We start from the raw sequence: 27,822 nt of genomic DNA, 5'->3' as shown, positions 1-27,822 counted from the left end.
ATTCGTCACTTTATTACTTCATCTCATTCCTCTCCTGATTCTTTACCAAACCCCACAGCTATCGAATGCCTTTGTATTTATAGGTCCCTGGACAACGGTATCATATTTCAAGTTTACCACTCTATCTTAGTCCATGACATTCAACCCTTGCTATTCCATGAACAATGTTTGGAATCGGACCTATGTACCTCTCTATGTACTAAGGTCACCCTATTATTGATGCAAAGGGTGATGCCAGAAAAACCTGGCATTACCCTATAGAAGCCTATGGGCTTCTTACCGCATCCCACACCCGCTGCTTCGCCGTCGCCCAGCACTGGCCCTCACTCACCTGAGTGTCCTGCATAACGGCCGGTGCTCCTCCTGGGTCCTCTGCCTCCTCCTCCTCCTAATCTTCCGGGTGCAGGGAGGAGGAGCCTGGGACTTCCTGCACAAGTCACCAGCAGAAAGATCCCGGGGCTCGGAGGGGGCGGGGTCCCATGGAGACCCTCTCACCCGGCATCGGCTGCTTCACAAAGGGCACCTCTTATCGCAAGAGCTGTCCTTTGCAATAATAATCGCATATGTTAGTACATATGCGATTAGTAAGGTTGCCGTGACTGGCAGAATGTTCACCACAACCATAGTACATCTGCCCAGTGTGAAGATACGTGGGAGGCAATTCGCCTCAATATATCTAAAAATGCTCTATAAGTGTTGCCATTAAGGGAAAATTCTTATAAGGTACACACTCGCTGGTACCTTGTTCCAGAGCATTTCCATCAAATATATCCTAATTCATCTAATTTCTGCTGGAGACAATGTGGACAGATAGGTTTGTTTTTTCATGTCTGGTGGATATGCCCAAATACTGTCCCTTTTTGGTCAATGGTCCAATCTTATATATCTTCATTAGTCTCCCTTGATACCCCTCTTAACCCAGCTTCTGTGTGCCCTAGCTGGCCAATTATCCAAGCACGAGAATAAATTGGTCCTACAGATCTCTTGGCGGCCAAATATCAAGTTGCTAGATGTTATATCACCTAACTCATTGTCGGCTTCTTAATGGCGTCTGGTTTGTGGCCAAATGGAGTATATAACAAGACTCCGAAACAACACGGTGGACAAGTTTCATGCAGTGTGATCTCCATGGTATAGAACTCAGGGTGTTACCCCTCCTGGCCTTCCCTAACCACTTTTTTCTCATCTCTCTGACCCCCTCTCTTTCGTTTTCTCCCCTCCCCAGCTCGCCCCCTTGCCAATATTCTTGTTTTTTTATTTTTTCCCTATTTTTGACCCTGATTATTTTTCCCATCAGGATTTTTGAGAACTTATTATGATAATCTATATACTGCCAGATATTGCTATACTCTGGTCATTTTATTTTGTTTTTAAAGGAAGAAATTCCCCCCATCTTCCCTTATGAAACTTACTTTACTTGTTGTTTTTACCCCATAGTATAAGAAGAAATCCCCCACCCCCCTTCCCTTATGAACCTTACTTTACTTGTTGTTTTTACCCCATAGTATTAGAAGCAAAAGGTTATGTCAGTTAAGGGGTGCACGATAATTGTTTGTTTATATGAAAACGTAACATTTATTAGATATACATCAAAATATCTTTATGGGACAAAAGCCAGTGAAATAGAGGTTAAAAATTAGAAAGTGGTGAAATAGTGTACATGGAAAATGTGTATTAAAATAAAATAAAGAAAATCCATGCTGTGTCCTCGTTATTAATTCATCATTAGAAGTGTTTTAAATATTTATGCTGAGCTCAGAGTCGTAGAGGTAATGAGAAGGTGAAAATTCTGTTATACTTAAATATAGTTTATAATGTAGAGTTTAGTAAATGAGACTTACAGCAACTAGTCTCAAGTACTCTATGTAGATGATACTATTTATGCATAAGCATATTGACTCTTCCAACCAATGCGTTTATATCATATTAGACATTATCCATTTACTCTCTCACAGATAGGACAATTGTATATGAAAACTATATTGGATAGTCCAGGCTTATTACATGAGATTCGTTTGGTCAGATTATTCAAACCTTATTATTTACTAATTCATAATGAATTATTTTCTATATCGGCAAGGTGCATATACAATGTCTATTAACAAATGGAAGAATTATCCCACAGTATCATGCTTCATTTTATGTCCAATAGTGTTCTTACACCTATATATATATATATATATAATATGTGTGTGTCTGTACCTGTGTGTGTATGTATATATATGTGTGTGTGTGTATGTATATATATATATATATATATATATATATATATATATGTGTGTGTGTGTATATATACAATACCAATACCGTTACTTTCAATTACTTAGTGGTTATATTTAGCAGAATTTAACTGCACATTTTTAGAATACGATGTGTGCAGTTCACGTTTGCCAATATAGTGTCAGTTGCTATATGTAATATTGAAATAACTTGGGATATACACCCCTTTAGTTAATAGCATTTCTTCTTCGGGGTCCATAGGGATCCACATGGATACCATGCGGGATATTATGGTTGGAGAGACCAGGCACCAAACAGTTAAAGCTTCAGCTCCCAGGATGCCTCGGATCCTCCTCCATATATACCCCGCCCCTAGCCATAGGACTTAAGTTGTTCATTTGGAGCGGCAGGATCAAGACGCACCTTAGGGAACTGCTCCGGCAGTCCTAAGCTTTTATTTTATGTTTCATTTAATTTTTATGTTTTTGGGATGGCAGCACTAAGCGTCTGAATTAAGACGCATATACTGTGACTCCATCTACCTCCATCAGGCCGCAACACCAGTAACTTGGCTGATGATTCCAGCGGGTCGCGGCTGAGCTTGCTAGCAGTATGCTGCGACCCGGACGCATGGAGATGTCAGGTAATGCGATTCCTCGCTTACGGGGAATCACATGCGGCAGTGCTTGCTTCTGGTGTCAGAGATGCACCAGAAGCCGTTGCAGTCCACGTCCTCACTACACCACCGGGGCCTTATCATCTGATGCCGTGGATCGCTTCTGCTGCAACGTGGCCAGCGTACCTGGCTGATTGATGCAGCTATGGGGAGGTAGGCGCTCCCCCGGCAGCTACTCCCCTGACCCAGACGCAGTCCCTAGAAAGAGTTTAGAGCATCTGGGTTACTCCGTCCACCCTCCACGTGTATTAGAGATGCTCACGGTCCATGCTCAGTGTGCTCTGTAGCTGTTGGTCTCAGGATGGTTTGGGTCGGTCTCCCTGTATACCTCTCCCTTGGTTAAGGTATATAGGGCCTGATTCAGACCCGGACACTAAGCCGAAAAATCACGCTTTGGCCGATAGTCGCCCATCTGCGTATCCGTCAATATGCGCATACGCGAGACACACCACTGCGCTCGGGAATTGTGCGCTCGTAGTACACAGACTGGATGCTACTTTGAGTGACAGTGCTGTTTGTGGGTGGTAGCAGGAGAAGGTGCTTGTAAACGGGAGTGGTGCTGCGAACGCAGGCATGTGTGGGCATCAAAACGGCATTTTATGGGTGTGCATAATTAGCATGGAAGCGTCATTGTACACATCACTTGGTTGTATTTCAGCCTGCACTGATCGCAGTGCTTGCGGCAGGGTAGGGTCTACCTCAAGGGCTGTGAGCAGCTCCGATGGCTCTCGATGGTTCTGATTAATCATACACTTCCTGGAGATGACGTGTGTTAAGAAATAAAAGTGGACGTCTTTAGACCGGCGTGCGTTCGCTCTGCCGTCGCCCTCTAAGACATAGAGGGCGTCCTCACACCAGACAGTGCGATTGCAGAATTTGCATACCCAGACCCTTTTGGCTGCGAGAGAGCCCAGCTTAGCATCCGGGTCTGAATAGCCCTCATAGTGCTCTATTTCCTACCATTCCTTTGTGTTTGTGTAGTTGATCTACATATGCATTGTATGTGACTGTTTGTGACTATATATACATTGTATGTGACTTTTTGTATATGATTATACCAGGGCCTGATTAAAGGCCAAATGGGCCTGGGGCTGAATATGCTCAAGGGCCTATTATGACAAGTGGGGGAGGTGTGGCCAGTGCCATGTGGGCATTTACACTATCAATACCAATATCTCTCTAATATGTAAGTAAGTATAAAATTTGTGAGGAAAATAAAAATACTATATTAATATTTATGATTTATGGCCAGCTGGTGGCTGGCCATCATCATGCTATCATGAAGGGCCTATTTGTAGCTGGGGGCCTGGAGCTGTAGCTCCATCCGCCCCATTGTTAATCTGGCCCTGGATTATACTATCTGCTGTATTGACACGGTCTTTTATTTGTCTGTCAAATATAACTATCGCTGTTTTTTTTCTCTCCTTCCTCTTGGGTGGAAGTTTCTCTCTGAGTACTTCACATTCATTAAGATTTTGTGAAGGCTGTCACATAGCATTGCAATGATTTCCTTTATTGAACATGTCAAATGATAAAGGGAAACAGGAGGTGGAGGCCCCTGTGCTAGTTTTATGTAAATCTTGTATGGCTTATGTGTCCCCTCAGGACGTAAAGGATGGTTTGTGTGTTGTCTGTTATAAAGAGCCACCTCACCAGTCCAATTTACCTGTCTATGGGCAAGAGGCATCTTGAGTCTCCTCTTTGTCCCAGGTAATGAATGAAGCAGGTTGTGGATCGCATGGCTGTGCCTACGATGCCTCCTTGGGAGGGGTGTCCACAGTATGCTATGTTTGCACCTCCTATGCATCCTTCCTGGAAGGATGTTTATGGCCATTCTTGTCAGAGTATGGCACCATCTAAGTAGATAACAGACCAGTAGTGACTAAGGCGCCTAAGCGCTTGTTATCTTTTTATCAGTCTTCCTAACATATGGATTCAGACGCATAATCAGTGGAATCAGATGATGTGCAGGGTTCCTTTACGGGGTCTAGCTCTGGGGAGGAGGATCATCTGTCCACAGTGGATATTCCTCCTTTGATGAAGGGGTTAAATCAGTCCTAGATATTCAGGATGATTAACCAGCTCATAGTAAGAAGGCTCCAATGTTTAATCGCCACCGAAAGGTGGCTAAAACAAAGGCCCTCATTCAGAGCCGTACGCTCTGAGCAGAGCGCACGCTCTGAATGAGGGCCGCCCTCCATGAAAATGGAGCGTCCTCCTGGACGCTCGTATAGCTGTGGGTCACCACCCACAGGCTATACGAGCGTGTAGTTTGATGGCCGCGATGGTCTTGACCATCGCGACCATCGAAACTGCGAGCCGGAGCCTGCGGTTGAGGTTTTCAACCGCAAGCTCCGGAGTGATTTTGGCTCTATCAGAGCCAAAATCACTCCCACTGACATCACTAGTGATGTCAGTGGGCCGGCTTCTGACGGGAGGTGTTCCCGTGGGAACGCCCCCGTCAGGGAGGCACGCCCACCAAAGGGGGCGTGCTGTCAATCAACATCGACAGCACGCCCCCTTTGATCAGACACAACGAGCGAAGGACTTTCCTTCGCTCGTCGCGTCTGGCGCATGCGCACAACGGAGCTCCCTCCGTCGTGCGCATGCTCAGTGCAGAACATCGACCCACTTGCGAGCGGACAGCCGCTCGCGAGTGGGTCTGAATCAGGGCCAAAGTTTCCTGTATCTGAACAGCTAACTGAGCTTATGGATGAGACATGGGGTAACCCGGACAAAATATTTTATCTAAAAAAAAACAAAACATCATTCTATCCTTTTCCAGCTTCTGTATGTACTAAGAGGGAGGTACCTCCTACTGTGGATGCTCATGTACCGCATTTAATCAGAAATGCTACATTACCCATTATGTCAGCATCTTCTCTGAAGGATTCCACGGATAGAAACATTGAAGCATGTCTTAAGGCAATATTTTCATCATCTGGAGCTATTACTCGTCTAGCTATGGCTGGAGCCTATGTAGCCAAAGTTGTTGAAGAAGTTTTTTTGCACAAATAATCCATCAGATGCAGTCAAGGCCTTGGCCCTTCAGAAAGCCATTCACTCCCTGCTACAGGCGGGGGTATTAATCCCGGTTACTGTGTCATAACAGGGAAGGGGTTATTATTAAAATCTATTTCTGGTTCAGAAACCGAATGGGGCCTATTGCCCTGTACTAAAATTAAAAACCCTCAACAGGTTTATCCATGTACCCAAGTTTCTTATGAAAATTCTCCCGTCAATTATTTTGGCAATTGAGCCGGGGGATTACATGGTTTCTATGAACATTCAGGATGCATATCTGCATGTTCCTATTATACCATTCCACCAAAAAATGTTAAGGTTTGCTGTCCTTTAGCAATATTACCAATTTTAGGCTCTACCCTTTGGCCTACCTACGGCCCCCCACGTATTTACCAAAATAATGGCAGTCATGACCGCCTATCTCAGGCATCAGGGAGTCAGTATTCTGCCATATCTCGATATCTTGATGACCTTTTGATATTGGCACAGACTCCGGTTGTTTTACAAAACCATCTTCCACTGACCATAGCCTGCCTACAAATGCACGGCTGGATAATCAATTGGAAGAAATAATCACTTTCTCCAATACAGCAGATGGTACATCTGGAAGCGTTTCTGTATTCTCAGGCATAAAGGGTATTTCTGCCAGAAGACAAGATTGTGGGCCTATCATTGTGAATACGCAAGCTGCTAGGCAAGCGAAGAATATCCATTCTGTTAGCGATGCAGGTTCTGGGATCAATTATATCCACCTTCGACATTGTGGGATATGCTCACTTCCATTCCAGGCCTCTGAAAAATTAATTCTCTCCAGGTGGAAAGGACAGCATCATCTAATAAGGTCCCAGAGGGTCCTACTCACTCCAGAGTTTCGTCACTCCTTCCTGTGGTGGCTGAGAAAGGACCATCTAAACAAAGGGCACCCGTTCTGGATCCCAAATTGGGTGCTTCTCACCACGGACTCCAGTCTTCGCAGATGGGCGGCAGCGACAAGTCATCACACCTTTCAGGGTAGATGGACATTTCAGGAAAATGATCTGCCAATAAACATTCTGGAACTGTGAGCAGTATACAAAACACTTGTCATGGCACAGAACCTGCTCCATGGCAGGCCGGTCTAGATCCAGTCCAACAACACGACTACAGTGGCCTACCTCAATCATCAGGGAGGCACAAAAAGTTATGCAGCCATGAAAGAAGTGACAAACGTTCTGGTTTGGGCAGAATGTCATCTTTTGGCCATCTCACAAATATTCATACTGGGAGTACTCAATTGGGAAGCAGACTTCCTAAGTTGCCAGGACATAAACGCCAGAGAGTGTTGTCTCCATCCGGGAGTGTTTCAGGTCCTGGTAAACAATTGGAGTCTACCAGAGATCTCATGGTGTCACACCACAACCACAAGGTTCCAGGGTACTGGCTTTTCTTCAGGCAGGGTTAGACAGCGGTCTCCGCCTGGCCACTTTCAGAGTGTATGTTTCTGCACTCTCAGTCCAGAAGAAGATTGCTTCATTAGCAGATGTTAGAATTTTTTTTCTAAAGGCGTTCTGCGAGTTCAGCCTCCTTTTTGTTTGCCTTTTTGGTTCTTAAAGGGCTACAATCTCCCCCATTTCAACCTCTAGACTCTGTAGATTTGAAGTGGTTGACAGCTAAGAGACTATTTCTTCTCGCTAGCTCTTCTGCTCGCAGAGTCTCGGATTTGGCAGCGCTATCTTGTCTTCCCCCATTTTCTGTTTTTTACCAGGATGGAGCTGTTCTTTGTACAAGAGAGGGTTACCTACCTAAGGTAGTGTCCCATTTTCATGTGAATGAAAATATTGTTGTTCCAGCTTTTCAGGCTCCTGATCTTTCTGTAGGTGAAGCCTCCCTGGATGTAGTTTGTGCTCTCCATATCTATGTGGAGCGTACAAACTCTGTTAGAAAATCAGATGCTCTCTTTGTTTTATATGGTTTCACAAACAAGGATGGCCAGCTAATAAGCAGACTCTGGTGAGATGGCTATGCATGACTATCTCTCAGGTGTACACACAGGCTGATCTCCCTGTTCAAAGCATGGTGACAGCACATTCTACTCTGTCTGTAGGGCCATCATGGGCATTTAGCTGTGGTGTTTCTGCGGAACAATTGTGCAAGGCAGCCACGTGGTCTTCTTGTCCACACTTTTCTTAAGTTCTATACCTTTGATACTTTTGCCTCTCAGGATGCTTCCTTTGGGTGACGAGTTCTCCTTTCTGTTCAGGAGCATCCCCCACCCTAGGGGATATGTATTAAGGACATCCCCATGTTATCCCTGTGGATCCCTATGGACCCTGAAGAAGAAAATTATGTTATGGTTATGGTAGCTTTTTTAGATAACTCCTGTTCTTCAAAGTCCATAGGGTCCACAGGGCACCCACCCTGATGCACCCGGCTGCATGGGTAATTTTTTTTCTTTCGGTCACAGATTCCCTCATCTTGTGTAAGAGTGTTTCTGCTGTATGACTGCTCTTCCTTCTCCTGCCTTGAGGCTTGTTAACTAAACTGAAGTCCTATGGCTAGGGGCAGGGTATATATGGAGGAGGACCTGATGCATCCTGGGAGCTGAAGCTTTAACTGTTTGGTGCCTGGTCTCTCCAACGATAATATCCCCCATGGTATCTCTGTGGACCCTATGGACCTCGAAGAAAAGGAGTTATCTAGATAAGTCTACCATAACTCTGATTTGTTTTATTTTTTATCTTTTATCACACTGACATTCATTAAACTCTAATAAGTTTGCTGATCTCCCTCTCTTAATATATTTATTTAAAATCTAATTTGTCACATATTTTTTTTTCTTTCTTCGTGATTGTCTTTGTTTATTTCCATTTATTTGCTATTGACTTTTCAATAAAACTATAAAAGATTTAAAAAAAAAAAAAATAAAGGCTGCTGCAAAGCTATAGCAGCCGAGGTCTGGTGGAAGTCAGAGCAGGCACTGGGAGATGAAAGCTGACAAGCTAAGCTGTAAACTAGGATTTTTACTATGTGTGGTTAACCTGGTGTTCTGGCCTTATTATATACAGTATAAGCATAGTTACTGCACTGTTGTCACTGATAGTCAGGGAGTAACTTACAGGGGTGTGTGTATGACAATGTATTTTACCTTTGGTTTATTGGCAAAGAATTTGGTCTTTTGGAGCCAGAGTGTTTTTGCATTTAAACAAATTGGTGAATAGGAGTCTACATTTACCTCTATCTTTTCTATTCATTCATGGGAATTTAGGTAGCTATCTGTTTGGAGTAGACTTGTCTTTCTTTCTCAGTATGGATAAGCCAGACAAGGGTTCTAAGAAACAAATCATTGTTTATACTTGTACAAAGTGTGAGAAAAAATTGACAAAAGGTACAGACCAAGGTTTGCTCTGTGCTGGTTGTTCACAGGGAAATCCATCAACAGGATGTTCGGCTGAACAGTCGGTGATGCCTGATTGGGCCAGATCTATAGCGGATGCCATAGGTGAATAACGTCACTTTCAGGAGAATTATATGATACCCTTTGCTCAAGCTCCTCCTTTGGATGATCCCTCAATAGAGCCCAGATGGGGCCAAAATATGGGACGATGTCTTGCGCAGGTGGCGAAGTCTCTAAATAAATTGGCACCGTCTGTAGGTGCTGCAGCCATTCAAAAGCGGTCACATTCCTCTGTAGATTTTCCTGGAGAAGAGGCTTTAGCTACTTCTTCACAGGTAGAAGTGAAAATGAATTAGATTTTGACTGGAAGGACACCTCAAACTGGGAGGGTGACTCCCAGTCAGATTCAGGAGTTTCTATGTTGATAGATGCGATCAGGGAAACTCTGCAGTTACAGGAGGCAGTAATGCCAGAGACTAGTGCAGTTTCTTTCTTCAAACGTAAGAAGAAACATGTTTCAGTTTTCCCTGAATTTTCTCATTTTGAGGAAATATTAAAAGAAGCCTGGTTAAAACTTGATTCAAAATGTCGTATTTCAAAAAAATGTAAGGGTCTTTATCATTTTTCAGAAGAGGATACCAACCAATGGGAAATACCACCCATGGTGGATGCTCCTATTGCTTAGTTGGTCAGGAATACAGTTATTCCCACTGAGACTGCTCTAAAATCTTTATTTACTTTGCCAGGAGTTTCGCTGCAGCCAATTCTGGCCAGTGTCTGAGTGTTTAAAGCTATTGGTCCATAGATAAATCAGATTATTACTGGTTTTCAATCCTGGGATGAATCTGAAGCTAACTCATTAGCTGATCTGATTTCGGAAGCTCTAACCTATATAGGTGGTGCTTTATTAGATACTTTTCAGATACAGTCTCATATTTCAGCCTTAGCTGTTTCTGCCAGGCATTCTCTTTGGCTTAAAACATGGAAGGCAGACACAGAATCAAAACATGCTCTAGAGTCATTGCCTTTGAAGTAAGGTTTTTGTTTGGTCCAGAATTAACAAACATAGGTTTCATTCCTTTCAGAATGAAGGCAGGGGAAGCTTTCAGGCTTTTCGAGGTGCACCTAGAGATCTCTGAGGAGGGACCTTTAGGGGACAGGTTGGTTGACTGGTACCAGTCAACCTGCAGCTAAGCCAGCAGGTAGATCCACATGATTGTCACGGGACTGGGACCCATCCTCTGGTGGGAGGTCACTTACTCAAATTCTGGGAAACTTGGATTCAGTCTAATCTGGATTTATGGGTAAGTCGAATGGTCACCAGGGGTTACATTTTGGTTTTTGGAGGGTCCTGTTCCAAGAAGGTTCTTACATTCTTCTCACTGTGGGTGGTTGCAGGACGGCTCTCATGCAGGCAATTTCTGTGCTTTCTGAATAATTTTTCCGGTTTCAGTACTGTCTTAGTAGACAAGCCGGATGGGTAATTCCAACCCATTTTTAACCTCAGGGGGTTAAATGTGTATCTTCACTTGGAGAATTTCAAGATGGAGTCAATAAAGTCAGTAATTCGTTCAATGGAAGAAGATTTTCTGGCTTCCATAGATATTGCTGATGACCATCATGATCTTCTGCGATTTGCAGTGGGGCATCAACATTTTAATTTTCAGGCTTTGCCATTCAGTTTGGCCACCACCCCCAGAGTATTTACAAAGGCAATGGCACACATGATATCCATACTCAGGAGAGAGGGGATAAATGTGTTGGCTTATCTGGATGATTTGTTGCAAAGGGCTCCCTCAGTTTGAAACAACATATTCAGATTACTTTAGGCATGCGCCAGAGATTCGTTTGGATCATCAACTTTCCCAAATCAAATTTATCGGAGGATGGTATATTTGGGTCTTCTCTTCATCAAAGAGTGTTTCTGCTGTAGGCAAAGATTCGGGATCTTCAATTCAGAATAAGGACCATTTTATAGATGTCTCAGATATCTGTTCTAAGGGTTATGCAGGTAATGGGGGAAAATGGTAGCTTCATTCGAAACTGTTCCTTTTGCCAGATTTCATGCCCGACCTCTACAGAACCAATTGCTTAATCGATGAGTAAAACCAGACCCTTGATTAAACAATCAAATGTTCAGATTATCACCAAAGACCTGGCGGTCTCTCCAGTGGTGGCTGCAGGATACAAATCTGAACAAGGGTTGCCAATTGTCAGTAAAAGACTGGACCATTGTCACCACAGATGCCAAGCCTAACAGGCTGGGGGGCAGTGATTCTGGACAGACAGTTGCAGGTTGTTTGGTCTGTCCAGGAAACTGCTCTTCCTATAAATATACTGGAATTAAGGGCAGTACCATATACATTGATTCAGGCTCAATGCTATCTAAAGAATTTACCAGTACAAATCCAATCAGACAATGCCACAGCAGTTGCATACATAAACAAGCAGGGTGGCACATGAAGCTGGCAAGCAATGAGGGAAGTTTCTCACATTCTTCATTGGGCAGGAAATTGGATTCCAGCTATTTCAGCAGTTTACATTTGAGGTGTGGACAACTGGGAACAAACTTCTTAAGTTTCCACAGTGTGCACCCAGGGGAATGGGAATTACACCAGGAGGTGTTTGTGGAAATAGTTGCCAGCTGGGGATCTCCAGAAATAGATCTAATAGTGTCTCATCTCAACAAGAAGCTTCCAAGGTACTGATCTCTGTCCTGGGATCTCAAGGCATCTCTGGTTTCCTCCTCTGGTAATGTTACTAAGGGTAAATCAGTGGATTTGACAAGGGAGGCCGGCAAGTTATTCTGGTGGCTCCAGATTGGCTGCGCCATCATTGGTTTGCAATTCTTCAAACCATGTTGGCAGACGTTCCGTATGGTCTGTGTAAAGATCTGTTGCACCAGGGTCCATGCTGTCGCCCCAATTTGCATCACTTGGCTTTGATGGCATAGTTCTTGAGTGCAAACTTCTGAAGGCCAAAGGGTTTTCAGAGTCTGTGGTGAAAACCATGATACAGGCTCGTAAACCAGTTACCAGATTTATCATTGGGTATGGAAGATATATATTTCTTGGTGTGAACAACACAAGTTCAGGGCTAAAATATTCCAAGTGTCTCGCCGTCTTGACTGGGTTAGGGTCTGAGATTGTCCTCTGTTAAGGGACAAATTTTGGCCCTGTCAATACTGTTTCAAAAGAAATTGGCCACCATTCCAGAAGTTCAGACCTTCTTATATGGGGTTCTTCGCATACAGCCTCCCTATGTCCCTCCAGTTCATCCTTGGGATTTTAATTTAGTTTTGGAGGCACTACAAAAGGCTCCATGTGAGCCTTTGGAGTCTGTAGAATTGCGATATCTCACTCTGAAGGTTATTTTCCTTTTGGCCATTGTCTCGGTCAGAAGGGTATAAGAGTTAGCTGCTCTTGTTGATGCAGTATAACTACCTTGTGTCTTGTTGCTATGCTCAGTCTTGCCATGGTGTGTGGCCTGTGACATGAAACAGTCTTCTGTAACCTCACTTTTGTAGCAGAGTTTGACTGTTCCTCACCCAGTTTTAAACATCCTACACATCAGTTTCTGTTAATGACTGTGTTTCAACCTACATATGAAAATGATGATCATTAGCACATGTTTGGTTAATCCTACAAAATCCCTGACTGTGCAAGTTAACCTAGAAGAATTGATGCTGTTTTGAAGGCAAAGTGTGATCACACCAAATATTGATTTGATTTAGACTTCTCTTCTATTCATTCACATGCATTATGTTAATAGTTTTTATTTTTATCAACACTTCTATTTTTGAAAGCATTCTTACTTTGCAGCATTTTTTCCACACCTGCCTAAAACTTTTTTGCACCGTATATTGTGTATGTATATGTATGTGTGTGTGTATATAATATATATATATATATGTATAATATATATATGTTATCCAAAAACCTGGCACTCCGGAGGCAGCTGCAACCTCTCAATAACTGGCTTGGGTGCCTTCCTATGGGGTAATGTACCCCCACTGCATCCAACCAAATGAGGAGGCACTCCAAGACTTGTGGAAAAACGTGTATTGAAATCGACGTTTCGGGGTCAGTCACCCCTTCATCAGGACACACAACAGTGGTAACAAACAGTGCACAATTTATAACACAATAAATCAAGACTCACCCGTCCTCCCGCGGGTCTACGGCGTCCTGTACGTGCCGCGCCTCAAATCCCGGAAGTGACATCGCTCCGGAAGTGACGTCATCCAGGACTGACCCGGGGAGCAAGGGTTTCCATGGTGCCTCTGTAACCATAGCAGCCGATACATACACCGTCTCATCAGCCTCAGCCGTGGACGCTGTGAACAATAAAAAAAGTGTGAATAAATACAACACAGCATGTGAACAAAACATTTAACAAATCATTAATATAATGTGGAAACACCATGATAAATACAGCAAACAATGTACTACTAAATGCTAAAACTAATTAAAATACATCCTGCATCTATAAAACAGGTATTATCAACTCTATATAAAACTACTATATTAAATATCTATAAATTTAGAAAATGTGAACATATACATATAATGATAGAAAACTTACATAAAACATACCTGTGAAATTATTATGCTTATGTAATTATGTCTAATACTCAGAGCATATTCTGTTAAAACAGAGCTGCACTGCAACATGTGACCTGTGCAACCTAACTATATCATATTGTCATATAATGCTGTACAATGAATCTAATCTCTAAATGTCACCACTTAATGACTTGATGCTCCTCAATTCTGACGTATAGACCTATATAACACATCCAGTCTGCAAAATATATATATCATCTACAATAAAGCTTTATTTATACAATCGAAAGCTGGTGGCATTCACATGACTCTAAGCCTAATTCATGTACCTCTTAATGCATGACCATCTCTTACCATCATATGGCCCAACAAACATGAATAACAAGCCCTCACATATCTACAAGAAACAACTTAGAGGGGTATTCAATATGAAATGTAAACTTCGCTGTCGAAGTTTACGTTTCATATCGGAGCTTTTACCTGCGTTAAAGTATCGGGCGCGCGCACGCTTATCCCCGTATTCAATATGAAACTAACGAAAACGGGAGCCTGCGAAGTGGGATTTGCGTAAAGTTACAAAATTTTCCTTAAAAAAATTGTAGGACCCCCTTAAAGTTGTAAAAACACGGGGGATCACTATGGGTACCCCCGTTTTAGCCTGTAATTGAAAGTCGGGGATTTAAATAGCCGCAGCAGGTGTTTTTTCCCGACATTGAAGAAGTGATGCAGAAGAGCACTTAGGTTTTTTTTTTTCGTTTTTTAAGTGGTCCCATCAAATTTGGGGTACATGAAAATGGGTACTAGCATATTTTGATGTCCCTAAAGTAAGTTTTTAAAAATTTTGCAATTGTGCACCTGCCGCTATAAATCTATTCTAGAAAACACCTGCCGCATACTTGCAGAATAGCCCTGAACCTATTTCCCTATTGTTAAACAATTTTTTCCCATTTTTTTTTTTTCACCCCAATTTTTGAATTAATTTTTTGGGGTGTCCCTATTTTTTTTTAAAAACTTTTTTTGACACAGTTCTTTTTTAAATGTCATTCCCAGGGGTGCAGGCTATTTTTTTTAAGCCCGCACCCCTAAACCCCAATTCTGCACTTTTTTTTCGACACCTATTCAATGGTGAAAAGTTATCCCCGTTTTTTATCAAAGACTTTTCGAACCTGCGAAAAGTCTTTGAAATTGAATACGGTGTAAAACTAAAACCTGCGATAATGGAATCATAGGTGCGATATTAACGCAAAAACTATGTTTTCGCTCCCATATTGAATACCCCTATTAGACTCAAAGCTTCATTAAGAACTCTCGGACTCACTGTGTCTAACCGAAAAATCCAATTACATTCCAATTGTAGGAGTTTTCTCGACCTATCGCCCCTCCATAAAGACAAAAGAAGCCCGGGGAGGAGAAGCAGGTGGAGGGAGTTGGGGGTGGGGCCAGCCAAAATTGTGTAATGAAGCCCCACCCCCTCATGGGAATTAGCTGTGGCCACACATATTTTAAATTGGGGGCAGGGTTAAATTATGCGATTCTCATATAATCACGTCATTAGGCCTCGCCTCCAACACACTGACCCGCCGTTCCCTGCTAATATTGTCCCCATTCTGCCTACTTCACTAGGAAGTGGGCAGAATGGGAAGAAGTGCCTACCCTTCCAGGGGTGCGGGGGTTTACTCAAAAAATTGGGAACCTACCGTGAATTCCGGGAGTATAAGCATGTACGACATATAAGTTAGGTGGATATGCACTAGCATTGCTTTGATAGAAATAGCTTTTTTCTGGTTCTTGATGTCTTTCAAATCCTCATAAACCCAGCCTTAAGTAGGTTACACACTCCATTCCATTGAACAGGTAATATATCTATAGTGTATCGCCGGGTGTACAGTGGATATGTCTGTGAACGTTGTTGTTCAGACATATCCAATCTGCTGTACAGCACAGCATATGAAGCTATATCTTGTCGATATATCGTTTTAGCTAGGGGTGTGTACAGACAACCTGCCAATCGCCCGTACATCTTGCAGCAGGGCCGGATTAAGGCTTGTGGGGGCCCTGGGCAACTTAGATGTGGAGGCCCCATCAGTAAAATTACCACAGCCTCACCATGTCTACTACAGATATTTCCACTTGCATCCCATTCTGATTACGATATCTCTAGAATATGATGACTTCCATCAGAGGCGATTGACCTTCCTTTTTGGTCCACAGCAACATTTCCAAGCACCCAATCTATACTCTCCCAGTTGCCCTCATACCAAACTAATAATTCACTCATTTGTTGTACAATACCACATGGTAAGACAACCAATAGTAGTAATTGGGGTTGATGACTGGGACCACTGTTGACTACCATTCCTAGGGATTACCATATTAGCAGATCTCTCACTCCACTTCCTCCACTTTTCTAGTGTGAAGGAGCAGCAGGGCCTAGTATTGGATCTGATACCCCTTACTTTTCTATATTATTCTCTGTGTTACGACCCTAGCTGGGCATTACTATCAGGACTGGCCCTAGCCCAAATTTTTTTAAGCGAGTATATTTTTTGGCGCCCCCAGGCATATTGTTGCATGTGCCCAAACAAATTAAGGGGCTGTGGTCTCATGGAAAAAGCCATAACCATGATACACACCCCTTTTTCGTCACTCTGGGAACAGTCCTTTCCATATGCACCTTAATGCAGTTCACCCAGTAGTGCCCCTTATACAGTACCCCCAGTATGCAATGCCCCCCAGTAGTGGTCCCTCTTATACAGGCCCCAAGTATTGCCCCTTATTCATTGCCCCCAGTAGTGGTCATCCTTATGCAGGCCCCTAGTAGTGATCCCCTTATACAGTGCCCCCCAGTAGTTGTCTCCCCTGTGCAGTACCCCTTGTACCCCCAGTAGTAAGCCCCTTATATAGTGCCCCTAGTAGTCCCCCCTATGCAGTGCCCCCTGTAGTGGTCCTCCCTATGCAGTGCCCCTTGTGCCCCAGGAGAGGTGCCCCTTATGCAGGACTCCAGTAGTGCCCCCAGTAGTGATCCCCCCCCTATGCAGTGCCCCTTTTACAGTGCCCCCAGTAGTGGTCCCCTCTGTGCAGTGCCTGTTGTGCCTCCAGTAGTACCCCCTATGCAGTGCCCCCAGTAGTGGTACCCCCTATGCAGTGCCCCCAGTAGTGGTCCTCCTAGTGCAGTGCCCCTTGTACCCCCAGTAGTAAGCCCTTTATACAGTGCCCCCAGTAGTGGTACCCCCTATGCAGTGCCCCTTATATAGTGCCCCAGGAGTACTCCCCCCTATGCAGCGCCCCCAATACTGGTACCCCTTATGCAGTGCCCTTTAAACAGTGGCCCCAGTTGAAATTCCACCCCCTATGCAGTAACCCCAGTATTGCCCCATATATAGTGCCCCTAGTAGTAGTCCCCCCCTTGTAGTGCCCCTAGTAGTAGTCCCCCCTTGTAGTAGTCCCTCCCTTGTTGTGCCCCTAGTAGTAGTCCCCCCTTGTAGTAGTCCCTCCCTTGTTGTGCCCCCAGTGTAGGTTCCCCCTATGCACTGCCCCCAGTAGTAGGCCCCCCCTTGCAGTGCCCCCCCTTCCCCCGTAGACACACACATAATACAAATTTAAAAATAAAAACACACTTATCTGAATCCCAGCTCCGGCTCCTGCCTCCGCCGCTGCCATCCGCTCCTCCATCCTCCCGAACTGCTCTGCATTATGGGAGAGACATCATGACGTCTCTCCCATTACCCACTGTGGGAGCTGGAAGATGGAGCTCATGAGTGAGCTTCAGTCTGGCTCCGGCAGTGAGCACAGCAGTCAATGAGAGTCTGACAGACTCTCATTGGCTGCTAATTAAAACAAACACACTTCTGCCGACGCCGGTGGCTGTGTTTGTCTCTGTGAAGTGCTGACCGAACTCCATCCAGTCAGTGCTACACATGGTGCAGCTGTGTCACAGAGACACAGTCTGCCCATGGCATGCATGGTCACAGCTGAGGCGCCGACCACTATGTGGTTCCCTACTCAGCTGCATACCATGCGTATGGGTAGAACCGGCCCTGATTACTATACTAGGCTGTTACTACACATTGTTACTGTATACAACCATCTAACATCTTTGACCTGGTGTTTTATGCTATTGTTATACATGTTTCATGTTGTATTGTCCACTATATGTCTCTTCCATATTTCGCCTACTTTATCTGGGTTATTATAACCAAGATTTTCTCTACCCACTCTTCACTCTTTTTGTCAGATTTCTTGATGTCTGTGTAAGACCTTTTATACTTTAGAAATGGATTAATAAGAACCTGCGCACAGTTGATTTGTTGTGTCAGCTGCTGGTACTCAGGGGTCTACCCCAAATCCCCTATTTTGCAATATGGAATGAATTTGATTAATGGGTACCTGCACTTGACCTGTTCGTGCATGGTGATTAATAAGTATATATACTAGGGGTGAGCGGGTTCGGATTTCTGAAATCCGAACCGATCCGAGGCCGATCCGAGTCAGGCTCGACTTTTCCCGCCTGACTCGGATCTGAAATCGAGGCAAAGCGTCATCATCCCGCCTTGCGGATTTTGGATTCTAAATAAGGTACCCGCGTCGGCTGTGGACAGTGAAGAGGGAGGGTGGGAGTTAGGGCTGGCTGGGCTGTGTAGTGTAGTGCAGTGTTGTGCTGTGCTGCGCTGTGCTGTGCTGCTGTTGTCCATAGGGGCTGTGTCTACTCCTCCAAAGTCCATAGGGGCTGGCTGGCTGGACTGTGTTGTGCAGTCAGTTGTCCATAGGGGCTGTGTCCACTCCAAAGTCCTGTGCAGTGTCCCAGTCCTAAAGGGGTGCTCTAGTGTTGTCCAGGGGGTGCTCTGTCCATCGGGTGCTCCCCCCAAGTGCAAAAAAAAATAATATTTTTTCTGTGTTTGTGAATTGTGTGCACAGTAGCCGCACGTGCATCAACAAAGTAGTGCCAAGCGTGCGCCTGTGTCATAAGTAAAGGGCCGGCTGGCTTGACCGTTAAAGGGTGCTGTAACCCCCAAAGTGCACTCCAAACAAAATAAAAAATATTTCCTGTGTTTGTGAATTGTGTGCACTGTGGCTGCATGTGCATCAACAAAGGAGCAGCGCCAAGCCTGCGCCTGTGTCCCATTAGTAAAGGGCCGTCTGGCTTGTCCGTTAAAGGGTGCTGTAACCCCCAAAGTACACTCCAAACAAAAAAATATATATATTTTCTGTGTTTGTGAATTGTGTGCACTGTAGCCGCACGTGCATCAACAAAGTAGTGCCAAGCGTGCGCCTGTGTCATAAGTAAAGGGCCGTCTGGCTTGACCGTTAAAGGGTGCTGTAACCCCCAAAGTGCCCTCCAAACAAAATAAAAAATATTTTCTGTGTTTGTGAATTGTGTGCACTGTGGCTCCACGTGCATCAACAAAGGAGCAGCGCCAAGCATGCGCCTGTGTCCCATAAGTAAAGGGCCGGCTGGCTTGTCCGTTAAAGGGTGCTGTAACCCCCAAAGTACACTCCAAACAAAATAAAAAAAAAATTTCTGTGTTTGTGAATTGTGTGCACTGTGGCTGCACGTGCATCAACAAAGGAGCAGCGCCAAGCGTGCGCCTGTGTCCCATAAGTAAAGGGCCATCTGGCTTGTCCGTTAAAGGGTGCTGTAACCCCCAAAGTACACTCCAAACAAAATAAAAAAATATTTTCTGTGTTTGTGAATTGTGTGCACTGTGGCTGCACGTGCATCAACAAAGGAGCAGCGCCAAGCGTGCGCCTGTGTCCCATAAGTAAAGGGCCGGCTGGCTCATTTCTAAATGGGTGGTGTAATCCACAAAGTGCACTACTCTCCAGCAAAAATAAAAAAATATTTTCTGTGTTTGTGTGCGCCTTAGCCGCACGTATATATCAATATAACATAAATGGAGGACCAAACTTTCTCCGATAAAAATAAAATAGGGAAAGATCAAGAACCACTTCCTCCTAGTGCTGTTGCTGCTGCTGGGAGTTGTTCATCATCCCAGAGAGGAAGTAGGAACACCACTACTTTTACTAAACAATTGACCCTCCAACAGTCCCTAGCGAGGAGGATGAAGTACGACAGCAGTCATCCTGAAGCAAAACGTATAACTGAGGCCTTGACTGCTATGTTGGTGTTAGATGTGCGTCCGGTATCCGCCATTAGTGCAGTGGGATTTAGACAATTGATGGAGGTAGTGTGTCTCCGGTTCCAAATCCCGTCTAGATTCCACCTGCATCCTCAAAGCAGCAGCGACAAGCATGCGTCTGTCTGTTAAAGGGTGGTGTAACCCTCAAAGTGCGCTCCACAAACAATAAAAAAATTCTTCTTTTTTTTTCTGTATTTGTGAATTGTGTGGGCTGTAGCCGCACCTGCATCCTCAAGGCAGCAGCGACAAGCGTGCGTCTGTCTGTTAAAGGGTGGTGTAACCCTCAAAGTGCTCCAAAAAATAAAAAACTATTTATGTGTTTGTGACTTGTGTGCGATGTAGCCGCACGTGCATCAACACAGTAGCAGCACCAAGCGTGTGCCTGTGTCATAAGTCAAGGGCCGGATTGGACTTCTGGTCCGGACTGAAGGACGTGCCAACAATTTCTGACAAGTCTACTGTCACTGCATATGATACTGTCCTCAAAGCAGCACCGACAAGCGTGCGTCTGTCTGTTAAAAGGTGGTGTAACCCTCAAAGTGCGCTCCACAAACAATAAAAAAATTCTTTTTTTTTCTCTTTGTGAAATGTGTGGGCTGTAGCCGCACCTGCATCCTTAAAGCAGCAGCGACAAGCGTGCGTCTGTCTGTTAAAGGGTGGTGTAACCCTCAAAGTGCGCTCCACAAACAATAAAAAATTATTTTTTTTCCTGTCTTTGTGAATTGTGTGGGCTGTAGCCACACCTGCATCCTCAAAGCAGCAGCGACAAGCGTGCGTCTGTCTGTTAAAGGATTACATCGGTGACAGCATCCAAGTAGGCATGTCAGACAGTCCGTACATGTACTGGCAGGAAAAAGAGGCAATTTGGAGGCCCCTGTACAAACTGGCTCTATTTTACCTGAGTTGCCCCCCCTCCAGTGTGCACTCCGAAAGAGTGTTTATTGCAGCCGGGAACCTTGTCAGCAAAAGGCGTAGGAGGTTGCTTCCACAAATTTCGAGAAGATGATGTTCATAAAAATGAATTATCAACTCTTCCAGGGAGACCAGCCTCCAGAACGTACAGAGGGACCTGTGGTGGTGGATTCCAGTGGGGACGAATTAATACTCTGTGAGGATGAGGATGTACACAACACTGAAGAGGGTGAGGAATCGGTGAATGAGGAGGATGAGGATGACATCTTGCCTCCGTAGAGCAGGTTTGTGCAGGGCCAGATTAATTGCCAGCTTGTTTTGTGGGGGCCCAAACGAACCAATCATTTCAGCCACAGTCGTGTGGCAGACCCTGGCGCTGAAATTATTGGTTTGTTAAAGTGTGCATGTCCTGTTTATACCACATAAGGGTGGGTTGGAGGGCCCAAGGACAATTCCATCTTGCACCTTTTTTTTTTCTTTGCATTATGTACTGTTTGGGGCCTAGTTTTTCAAACTGCCATCCTGTCTGCCACTGCAGTGTCTCTCCTAGATGGGCCACGTGTTTGTGCCGCCCACTCGTGTCGCTTAGCATAGTCATCCATCTACCTCGGTGCAAAAATAGTGTAAAAACACTATTGTGAGGTGTGAGGTGTTCAGAATAGACTGGAAATGATTGGAAATTAAGGTTTTTGAGGTTAATAATAGCATAGGAGCAGAAAAATCAACACATTCTGTGATTTTAGCTGTTTTTATGCTTTAAAAAAAAAAAAAAATACAGATACAAAACCCAGTACCCAAAACACGGAAGGGTGGTTTTGGCAAAACCAATCCAGATCCAAAACACGAAGAAAGATCCAAAACCAAAACACAAAACACGAAAAGTGGCCGGTGCACACCCCTAATATATACCCCTAATTCCTATGAGAATAAAGCTAGTAGCAGAGTAATTGTTAAAAAAAAATCTATATTTAATGTAACAAATGTTATCAAGTTTTATGGTTGGAGCAGAAAGATTAGGTTCTCAGGATAGTCACATTTATACCTTATCCCTAATGAAACTGCAAATGGGTAAAAAACAACAAACAAATGTGGGGTAGGTTGGGTGAAATGGATGTGGAGATGAATAGGAGGATAGTAGCAGTTCAGTTTCCTGACTGGAGGTCAGCTTGTTACTAGCTTGTTGACAATTATGTAATTAGTGTTCGAAAGTGTTTTTTTTTTAACTACCTTTCAATTGGTTTTAAAACTTCATGCTGATGTCTTTCTGCTAGTGCGTTTGTTTAAATAAATTATTTAAAACCTGTTTTTTTTATAACGAATGTTGTGTTGTTGTTAAATGCATGTTTATAATAACATTATGAATGTTAGTTTGTGTAATTATGCATATTTTAGTTTGCATTCGCACAAAAAGGGCTTGAGCCAATCCGAGTTGCTATTATTAATTTTGAGTTTTGGTCACATGAATATTGCTTTGCCCAATAGAAATTATTATTTGTAAATTATGTTTTTTTTTAGCCAATAATTTTTTATGCTCCACATTTATATTTGTGGTTTACTCTAAAACCGGCATTGCCATCATGAGAGCCGCAGCATTCACTTGCGCTGAACTTTTAGTGCTTGTGGAAGGGATGGACAGGCGCCTGGGCCATCTTGATCCCCCTATTTCAAATGCACTAAAAAGGCAGGCCTACGCGGTGGTCCGCCGCCGTCTTCGTGTGCTGGGCTATCGGCGCAATATTGCCCAGTTAGAGCGCCGGTGGTTAGACCTCCGGCGGCGTTCGCCCCAGGTCTTGTTTAGTTTGCGGGCGCAAATACGCCGGAGTAAGTATGCATTTGCTTTTGTTGGTTATTATAATAGTTCTTTGTTTTTTTTCAAGTGTTTTTTTTTAACAAGCTGTAGTGTATATTGTACCTATTGTTGAGTTTGTGTGTGTGTTTTTTTTTTTTAAATGTGGTTTTCTTGAGTATAAACTGTTATCTAAATATGTGTTGATTGTATTGTTATAGCTTCAAAATATTTATCACATGTCATTTTTCTTTCTTAGAACAGCAGCGGAGACGCCGAAGGACACAGCGTAGAGGCCGCAATGCCGTCCAAAATTCCCCTCCTAACCCCTCCCCTTCCCAACCCATCTCTCCCTCATCGCCCCATACTCCCCAAGTTACCCTCCCTCCCTGGGCCACAACTCCAGAAATGGTCCTTCCTCCCCTGCCCACTCATCCCAAAATTCCCCTCCGGAATATGGATCTTCGGGGGAAATAGCTCCCCCCATGATATAATTGGGCCACCCACCCCTGATGGAGGAGCAGCCATCTGCGCGTGGACATATTTATGGTAATTATTTTTTTTTATTTTATTATGTAAAATACAATTGTCTTCATATATACAAGATGTTATTGTGTAGTTGTACATTTTTTTTTTAATAAAAATGCTAATCAAATTGTTTCTTTTCTGTACTGTTTTTATTTTATTAAAGGCCTTGTTGCGTGTTGAGGGTTTTTTGTCCAATATGTTTTTATGGTGTCTATTCTAGGTAACATTTCTAGTTCAAAATTGTCACCAGAGTTGGCTTTAAGGCTACTTAGCCGTTAACCCTTTTTTCAATTTTTTTCAATTTTAAAATGTTTTGATATTTTTAAAAATAAACTGCAACATCATATGTTCAACATTAATCCCTGTGGTGTCCTCTAAATAGTAACCTGTCCTTTATGGTGTTCAATGTTTTTGGCCCATAAAATGTATATGTGGAAAAATTACAAATACCTAGATAATTAGCTTTTTTTTTAGTTTTGTCAATGTGTATATGTTTCTTTTTTTTTTTTGGCCAACAAATAACATTGGGTATTTGGTTTTTTTATTTGGTGGTTGACCAAAAAAATACATTAATATATTTTAACAAAATACATGACCATATTTTTAAAATTTGCTAGGCCTACAAATGTGGCTGCCTTTTTTGTAGCTAAAATTTTTTGCATTATACATCAAGTTGTGGCCCACACACTTTGCAGGGCAGAGAATAAACTGAAATTGATTAATGTTTATGACTCATATTTCTCAAAATATATTTTTTTTACATTTTTCTACTCTACAGATCCACAGATGCTCTTCAGCTTTCTGAGGGAGGAGCTGGGTGAACTTTCAGATACTTTGGCCAATGCACAAAACAGCATTGGCAAAATTATTGATGCTTTGGACCTTGCTGGCGTTTAATTTTTTTAATTGTTTGTTTTTTCAAATAAAATTCTGAAATTAACATATTTTGTCATCTTTTTAACACAAGACCTGTCTAAGCCATGCGTCTAAATGGTTTTTGGGATTAATGTTTTATTAAAAATATTTTATTGATTGTTTTTTTAAATATAAAATTTTGGTTTTATCAATGTTTTTTTTTTATTTTTGGGCAAAATAATGATGGTGCAAATTCTTAAAAAACATACTTTAGCCAACATTGTAAGGCATACAGAATAATAGTGCAAAGAAAAAACTTAAAAAATTGTTCCAAAAAATACATTGGTCAAATATATGGACATTCAGTTACTCTGTTTTAGCAAGCTTGTTTAATGTGGTGTTTTGTTTAAAATTTTTCAATTTAAATATACAAGACAACTAAACTGTAGCAGAAAATACACTAGGGTCCGAATAAACAAACATTTCTCATGCCACAGAAATGTTGCCAGAACATGGTGAATGTGTGATGCTTAATATTGCCTTGTTTAAAATTAAAAAATAAATAAAAAAAATTCTAAATATTCCTTTATTGATGCACAAAACAGCAAGAAACATCATAAGGAGGTTACATTAAAACACAAATATTTGGTGTACACAATGATAAAATTTCCAAAATACAAAATTAAGAACTGTACAAAAAGGAGAAACACATGGTTGATCAAGGCAGCAAAAGGGTTGTTGTTTATCCAAGTACAGACAAGGGCGTTCACAATGTGTTTTTTTGGTTTGTTCGTTGTTTTAATTGTGGTAGGGTGTAGGGAAAAAAAAAGGAAAATTAAGATTACAAACATGTCAAAAATTTAAAACTTCACAAAGTCAAAACAGAGAAACAAGGAAGCATATGACACTTAATTTATAAGTTTGTTAAAATCTTTTGGACATACATACCTAAAAAATCTAACCACAACATCATCGCGTCTGGCCCCCCTGATAGTCCCACAACACCTACCTCCTGGGGGCCATCCTTAGGCAAGGCATCCTTTGGCTGCATGGGTACTCGACTCCTTATGGCGATGTTATGGAATATTCCACACAGGACCACAATACGCGAAACCATAACCGGCGAATACATGAGGGCGCCACCAGAGTGGTGGAGACATCTAAACCGACCTTTCAAAAGACCAATACAGCGCTCCACCACCTGCCTGGTGACAGTAAACTCGGCATTAAATTGGGTTTGTGGCCTTGGTGTGGGGGCCAAAAAAGGAGTCAGCAGCCAGGGCGTGCAAGGGTATCCACTATTGCCTGTAGGGAAGGTGAGAAAATGTGGTATAGTTTTTTATTTTAAAAACAGTCACATTTTTTATTCAGATCAACATCCCGAAGTTTCACTTACCCAGAAGCCACGCATCACCAGCTTGCAGTGTAGCTAATTTGTGCCAGATCCCTGAATGTTGGATCACATATGCATCATGTGAGCTGCCAGAAAATGTTGTATTCAGGGAGAGGATCTGGAAGGAGGCATCACATAGCACCATCACATTCATGGAATGGAAATGTTTATGGTTGCGATATATGTGTTCCTTTCGTGCTGGAGGCTGTAATGCTATGTGAGTGCCATCCACTACCCCTATGACATGTGGAAAGCCAGCAATCTCCAAAAACTGCTGCTTGACCACAACAAGGTTTTCCTGATCCAAAGGCATACTAATAAAGCGAGTAATCTGCTTAAAAAAAGCATTCATCACACGCCTCAGGATCCTGGAGAATGATGGCTGGGAGATGCCAGCCACCAGACCCACTGTGGAAGGACCCCGAGGCGCAGAAATGTAACACCGCCAGCAACTGTGTCAGTGGTGATATTGATGTAGGAATGTGAATTTGACTTTCTAGATCACTCTTTATTATTGAAAGAGTGTCTAGGGTAATGGTGGGTGGTAGGCGGTAAGTGGTTAACACCTCATCATCAGGCATTCCAAAAAGGGTGACCCGTGTTTGAAATATCTGGGGCCTTGCACGCCTCCTATGCCTACGACGAGGATGAGGACCAGGTAAGGTAGGGTGTGGAAGCATGGCGAGGATAAGCTCACCAACTTGTCTCTGAAATGTGTGTACATAAAAATTAGTATGAATGTTGCTTCAAACAAACAATCAATTAACTTAACTTAGTCAGAATCTTGCTGATTCTTACAGGGTTGGGCATGGCCATCTTTACCAAAATCTACATGTGTTTAAGGTAAGACAAGAAATAATTTCAATTCGACAGTAGTTTGTGGAAATGATATAAATGATGTAGTAGTACAAAACAATAGTCAAATCTATATTTAGTCAAATACCCTTTTTTTTTTAGGGGTGTATAAAAACCCAAACATAAAGAAAATAGAAAACTAACCTCGGACCACTAAAAAGTGGGCAGGAACAATCCCCAAACACCAAACTTCAACACTACATTAGGGTAAATTTATTTTTAAAAATGTAAAATTAAAAAAAAAGGGATTCACATAAAAATGATGGCTGCAGGACTCTGAAACACTTACCTCCCACCACAATAAAGTGGGCAGGAATATTCCCTGAATTTTTTTTTTTTAAAAATATATAATTACAACTAATTAAAATATACATTTGACATTAACATTTTAAAAAAAAATTTAAATAAAAAACATGACTAGGATACACTTACCTAACTCTCAAGCCTAAGATGTTTTGTGCAATAATCCGCCGACCACCAATATAACAAGAACCAACAACCACCAACAATGCACAAGTAATGGCCCATTAAGGAGGTCCTTAAATAGGGATGTTAAACACTAGAAAAATGAACAATTAAGGTTATGTGTGCAATTTGTGCAGGGAAACATGGATGGCCGCAACATGGATGCACGCTCAACCAATCCAATGATGTGCTCACATCTCATTAAAGCCCACAATTAAGGTTAGGTGTGCAATTTGCGCAGGGAAACATGGATGGCCGCAACATGGATGCACGCTCAACCAATCCAATGATGCGCTCACATCTCATTAAAGCCCACAATTAAGGTTAGGTGTGCAATTTGCGCAGGGAAACATGGATGGCCGCAACATGGATGCACGCTCAACCAATCCAATGATGCGCTCACATGTATAAAAATGTTGCCAAAGCACACTAGTACTCATGCTTTATCAAACTTCACCATGGAGACAGAGGAGCATGGAAGCCAGAGTCTGCCCTTAGGAAGTAAGTTTTGTGTCCAATAATGACCAATTCCTTAAATTTTAATAATAATAAAAAAAAATTAACATGTTGTAGGTGGACAACAGCAAGAAAGGAGGAGTGAGGAGGAGCCAGGCCCAAGTAGGGAGCCAGGCCCAAGCCGGAGAAGGTCCAGAAACCCTCCTTTTTCAAGGGCGGAGATGGAGGCCTTGGTGTCTATGTGCATGGACAATATTGTCCATGCACCAGGAAATATGGGGGCTGGACAAAAAGACAGGATCTGGGATGAGATAGCCAGGGCTGTTAATCGTGTTGGGACGACGCACAGATCCAATAATGTGCGTAAAAGGTACACATTTGCTAGTGTGAATGTTGGTTTATAATTGTTTATAAACATGTGGCAGGAAATTGAGCAAAATTCCTGCACAGGCAGGCCAAAGAGACTATTGTGTGGGGCACTCTTAGTTAATGAATTATAATAGTAGAAAAATTGAATAGTTTGTTTATTTAAAACATAAACTTTTAATAATACTTGTTAAAATAATAGTGTGCCAGA

The 27,822-nt window shown here is 42.8% G+C and overlaps 1 long non-coding RNA gene across 2 annotated transcripts in view; it reads left to right on the top strand.

The window, feature by feature from the left end:
- Nucleotides 1–24,107, top strand: part of LOC148529033 (uncharacterized) — a 44,819-nt gene extending 20,712 nt beyond the window's left edge. For both annotated transcript variants that reach the window (XR_015877854.1, XR_015877855.1), the window contains exons 3-4: nucleotides 22,953–23,242; nucleotides 24,000–24,107. This is a non-coding gene — a long non-coding RNA (uncharacterized LOC148529033). The remainder of the gene's footprint in view (nucleotides 1–22,952; nucleotides 23,243–23,999) is intronic.
- The last annotated feature ends 3,715 nt before the right edge of the window (nucleotides 24,108–27,822 follow it).

Source organism: Taudactylus pleione, unplaced genomic scaffold (genome assembly GCF_031769625.1).
Source record: "Taudactylus pleione unplaced genomic scaffold, aTauple2 ptg000087l, whole genome shotgun sequence".
In the NCBI taxonomy this organism is placed as follows: Eukaryota; Metazoa; Chordata; class Amphibia; order Anura; family Myobatrachidae; genus Taudactylus; species Taudactylus pleione.
This window is presented reverse-complemented; position numbering and strand designations above follow the sequence as displayed.